Below are 6,000 nucleotides of genomic sequence, written 5' to 3'. Positions count from 1 at the left end.
CTGTAGATGCACTCAGGCATCCACTTTGGGCATATATCTTCCCTGTGACTTTGTATACCTGCCCAGCAATGGGGAACATGCATCTGACCTCTGCATGAAGGATCCTGTAGCAGAGTAGACATCCGTTTGCCTGCAGTGGTCATCAGTAGTAATAAGGGAGAACAGGCTCCAAAGTGTGTGATTATAACAAAACCTTGTGTGTTGGGGGAAGGGGTAAGAAATTTAGAACAACAGAAAAATCAGGTGCTCAAAATACAGCAAGTGATTGAAATACAAAGTACTCATGAATCATAGCTTAGTCATACACAACATGTGGCATTCATATGCATATTGTGGACATTATTGTGGGTGTGCTCTGGGGAACGATGTGCATTTTGGAGAAAACCCATTATGGCTCTCACCACCTGCTTCTTATCAGAGGTGGAACCTGGTGGGGACATCTCAGCACATTCTGGGCACTCTGCTGTTGTCCAGGCCAGCTTGGGGAGAGGTGCTGGGGTTGATGTAAGTGGCAGGATAGTAGGAGTGGCATCAGAATGGTGTGAGAAACCTGGCATGAGGTGTGGAGTTGGGCATTCATGGGGGGGGGGGAACACGGGGGCACTTCCCAGCACACTCAGCAGGAGGCCTGGAAGTGGACCAGAAGCACTTTCTGGTCCTCTGGGGAGTGCACGGGGGCTCCCCCGCATCCCCTCTGGCTCGGCAACTGGTGCCTCCTGGGTCTGGGGGGGCACCCAGGGTCCCCCTGTGTCTGATCACTGAGCTGGGGAGGCATGGAGCATCCCACAGGAGTGCAGGGGGTGGCCTCCATGTGCTCAGTAGTGAACTCAGAAGTGGACTGGAAGTATTTCCTGTCCACTTCTGGGTCTGCTGGGGAGTATGCTGCCCCCCACCCCCCATGCCTCCCCAGCCACCGAATCAGGCTGAATCTCCACCAAATTGAATTAGGGACCAAAGCTTCAAACAGCCCTAATGTCTACCATCAGATCATAGTTCACCTTTCTAAATCCTTCCATTTTCTTATCTGGTTGATAAGAAAACCATTTCATGAACTCTCATGCCATTCAGGCACTATCTGAACTTCCCAGCTACCATACTTGCACATTCATGCCTTCATAATTTCTTTCTCAAGAAAGGTAATTCTCTTGCAACTGAGGCAGTCTCCAGAAGGCCTCTCTCACTGCACCCAAACCCAGAACCTCTCACACTGCAAGCTGAATAGTAGCTAAGTTATGTTATTCAAAAGTAGTGCTTCTAGGTGATTTGAAAAGTGATCCTAAGAGTCCTAAGCTCCTAGCTTTCCCTAAGGTCTGTGCTTCCCTGTAGGTGCTAAGTCCAGCAACATCCTAGCAGCTATGAAATGCAAGCAGGCAGAGCTGCCACAGTGGGGCTACTCAGCTTGCCATTTTAAACACCTAATCCAGCTGCTTTGCTGACTGCTCACCAGCATGGCTGCATGGTTACCAGAGCTGCCTCGCAACCGGGGTTGTTATTCCCAGAGTTTAAAACTGGTAATGCCTGGCCATGAAGTGAAAAGTAGGAAGCCGGGGAACTTTAGAAACAGCATGACCCCTGGATTCCTCCCCAGCTAACTTTTGGGTACCTACATACTTGAACTTTTCTGCATGTGCATTGCCTGAATCAGTGAATGTGTACATCCCTGGGGCCACAGAGAACCTCTTCCTATCCAGATGTTCTTTGTTGTGGCATCTGTATCCAACTAGTGTCCTGTCTGTGCCACTAGTTACTGTACCTTGTAGTCTTTGGGCTTTGCCTTGGTCCCATTAAAAAGTAGTCTGTTAGAGTGTCAGTGATGTGGGGAGGTCCACAGGGAAGAAAGTGGAGGAGAGAGCTTGTGGTTTCTTTCCTGTCTGACTGGGGAGGCTGTGCTGATTGGCAGCTGTCTGTAACTCAGCACAGGAAACTGCTTAATGTTTATCTGATTCTTTTCCCTCCCTGGGTTGCTAGGACCCTGAAATATTTGAAGTACTGTGGTTGGAGGTTATAACTTATAACTATGTTTCATGGCAGTACTGCCCTGTTGTCTGCCTTCCCTCTCTCCCTTGCATGGGCTCAGGTACCTCCCAGGTAGCTGAGTAACTTTCAGACAGAGAGCTAAGGGCAGACATGTAACTTGGGAAAGGGGAGCAATTCGAAGTGGCACCAGAATGGCAGCTTCCAGGGAACCTGAACTTCTGTTACCACCACTGCTGAAGCCATAGTTGGGGGAGCTGGCCCTGAGGCAGCAGCTGCCCATGAGTCCACTTCCACAGCAGTGCCTGCGCAAGGAGGTAAGAGCTCGCTCCCTACCCCATGCCACCCAGGGCACCAACATTTAAAGTTACACCTCTGACCAGGAGGCTCAGTTGCCAGCACAGTTGTTCTTCATGCATTCTTCAGTTTCATTTAGGGTGACTTCTGGCCATGGTTTGGGCTGGCAGCATGTTGAATCTGTAAAAAAGAAATATCACACATTTGTGTGTGTTTGCTGTACATGGAACTTTAGACTTGCTCCCCCTGCTATTTTTTTTTCCTCTTCCCTCACTTATTTCTCCACTGTCTGTAAGCAATTTGCTCAGCTTATGAGCTATGGTAACTCTTCCCTGTGTATGTATTATCCCCAGGTAGCTATGCTAAGACAGTTGACACCTGTCTTAAGAGCCATTATGATGAGATTTTCAGGAGATGGGTCTACCTACACCCTGGGTTAGCATTTCAGTGCATGGGGCTTCCTTTCTTTTTTTCACACCCTGGTTGCAAGGTATTTAGCAGGATTTTCAGATTCACTGGACTTTGAGAGGTGCTATGAGTGCTTCTCCTATGGCCTTGAACTTGCAGCCTCTGGGCAGTCAACTTATGTGCCTTAGCACCTGTACTACCCCAGCCCCCACTGCATAGTACTGAACTGTCCTTGTATTTTTAATCCTGGCCAGTTCCTAGACTTAGTCTTGACTAAAGCAACTGGTTTGCCCACCCAAGGCTGTGTCAGAAACTTCCTTGTGTCTCTTTGTATAGCATGTATGGGATTTGTAGCTTACATCACTCCCATTCTTGCAACCTAACTCTCCCCAGTTCCAGAAACCTAAGCACCTAACTCCAGACTGAGGAGTCCACTGGGCATCTGCATGCCTAGAGTTAGTTGGTACAACACCTTAAACTCTTTGTGAATTTAATCACAAGACAATGCCCAGGTGTAGTGTTATAATTAGGGTGGAGTAATAGCACAATGTAGTTCACTTGCAGGCTGTTTGCAGGACTCTGCTTGCCATTATAAAACATTCTTTCCAGAAGTTAGTTAACAGGGGGGGATTTAATTAAATAGGGTAGGGGCATTCCCCCAGGAATGTATTCGCCTAGGGATGGAGTTTTAGAGGGGGTTTCTCAGTGAGGCATTCCCCAGAACTATTTCCCCAACAACATTTATTTTCATAGTGGCGTTTCCCTTTCAACTGACTGAAGAGTCAAAATCAGAGTTTCCTCACCCTTCCACCCCTCATCCCCCAGGACAGGAAGAACTAATTTACAGAATGATGCTTCCTCTCAGACTGAGAGGACTATTCTGTTTTCATATAACTTGTACTGCATTGAGCAGGATACAGACATTTCACTAATGTGGCTGTTGTAGTGGAATTGTTGGATTTATCCCTTACTCCACATATACTACATGAAGTAAAATGGAGAACAGAGATTGGCTTCTACAGTATAGATGTAGACTGCATTTAACCAATAGGCACTATTAATCTTTTTAGTGTATACAGAGTCCAGGGGTAGCCAACCTGTGGCACACATGCTACAAGTGGCATGGGCACCTTCTGCTATGGCACATCAGAGAGGGAGCACACAGTGCAGCAGGAGATAGGGGAGGGAGCAGAAAGCAGAGCAGCAGATCAGGTAGGGAGCACAGGACAAGCAGCAGAAAACAGCATCATTATCAGGCAGGGAACACAGAGCAGAGCAACAGAGCAGGTAGGAGAATCAGAGTGGCACTCAGGGAAGACGTAAGGCTTAATTTGTGGCATGCTTGCCAGAAAGGTTGGCCCTCACTGGTCTAGTCATTGATTAAAACAAAGGCAGCTTCATTTCTTAAGACTCATTTTGATATTAACCTCTATTTTTCACTATCTTCAGTTTTCCCCTCTATAAAGCAAGGTATAATAACCTCTGCCTGCTTCAAAACATGTTTAAAATTGCTGAGCTGTGTTGATATCCTAAATGAGAGGCCTAGAGCAGAACAAAGGGGGCTTATTAAAATCTAGGAAGTTATTGTGTTGCTCCTTTTAACTTTATTATTTTCCTGGAGTCTCAGAGATACCCTATGATGAGCCCTGATCCCTCTCAGGTTCATCCAAGTTTGATCCCACTGTTCAGCTGGACAACTGGACTCCCTGTAGAGCAGGGGTTAGATAGAAATAACGTGTATTCTCCAAAGTACTCTTTAAAGCTATGCCTACTTGTAGTCCCAAACTAAGATGACGAACCCACAGAGCTTATATAGCTGACCTTAATCTCATCATCCCTTTCCTTCCTTGTCTTCTCTATGGCAGATGTGTGCAGTGTAATCCCCACAGTCATGCTGAAGATTGAATCAGTTATGGTGAGTTCAGAGTGATACTGTGCTCTACCAACAGTTGCAATAAGGGAGTTCATAACCCCAAGACTGAGAGTTCCCCTCATTCGGTGTTCACAGAATGACATGTCTGAATAACTGTACAGCTGATCACAGCTGGTGATCACCCACACTGTGCTTTATTATAATGTCAAAACATGGAAGGTGTCTGGGTTTTTTGCCAGCCTCTGTAGCCTGGGACCTGATCTGCTTCCTAAAACCTTATGAGGAAATATTCACCTAACAGTTTCCCTGACGTTGTGACAGGAAGACACTATTCCTCTGGTACTTATCTGTGGCATGTTATAGAGGTGTTTTTATAGGGTGCTTTGATGGCAGGTTTGAAAGAGGGAGCAAAGTAGATGATCTTTTGGTCTCTTTGGGATGGCCCAAGAAGTCCCTTCTGGTCTTCGGGTCCTATAAACTCACGTTGCTGACTCCCCACTCAGCAGAATGATTGCAACTGGAGAAGGGTCCCCATTTGTCACACTGTTAAGGCTGGTACCAGAAGAGGGCAGTGCAGGACAACAAAAAACAAAGCCCTGGCCAACTCTGTCTAATAGTTGTGGTTCCAAACCCTTTGCTAGAACCCCACATTGCATGGGATTAATGAGTCCCCTTGCCCCTTGTTAGCAACATCTTTCTTTATTTCTATCCATTTCCACTTCCCTGTCCTCCTCTCTGCCCCTTCCCCCCCAATTAGATTTTGCTCTTCTCATTCCCTCTCTCTCTCTCTCTCTCTCTCTCTCTGTTATTTCATTTACCAAGAAGATTGCACGCTGTTCAAAGGGAGTAGACATCCCCAGTAATCCTCATGCTCAGGGCTGAGCTGAAGGCTCTCTGGGCTGGGCAATGATGGGTTGAATGCTATAATTGCAGGGAAGGGAAGCAAGTAGCTTTTGAGGAACCACCTGCCTAGTATGAGCACATTGGCAGTAGTATTAGAAGTTATTAGGTGAATCTGAGGTCACACATAGCCCTCCCCTCCCACCAAAGCTTCTGTTCCCTGCTGCACTCCCACACTGACCTCCCAATGAGAACAGAAAGGGACAAAAGCATCTCCACATCTTCAAGTTGCCTGGGATATATAGAAAGGCAAACCTTCCCCCTCCTTTACCCCCCAAGCCTGACTCTCAGGCTGGGAGCATGGGAACAAGCCAAAAGTAATGAGCATAAGAAAGGAGAACTGCTTAGAAAGCACAGACCAAGACTGAAATACCTGTTTAGGTCTGGTTAACACACTGATTTCATATCAGTACATCTATGTTGATTAGGTATATGGTATTTTACTGCTGTAGTTCTGCTAGTACAGCTGCTAGGGTGGATGCAGTTATATCAGTTTCTAAGTACTGTATTTTGAGGCAATTTATTTAGTGTGGCCTAATGAGTAAAGC

The sequence above is a fragment of the Alligator mississippiensis genome, chromosome 1 (assembly GCF_030867095.1).
Source record: "Alligator mississippiensis isolate rAllMis1 chromosome 1, rAllMis1, whole genome shotgun sequence".
NCBI classification, from domain to species: Eukaryota; Metazoa; Chordata; order Crocodylia; family Alligatoridae; genus Alligator; species Alligator mississippiensis.
Note: the sequence above shows the minus strand (reverse complement) of the source record.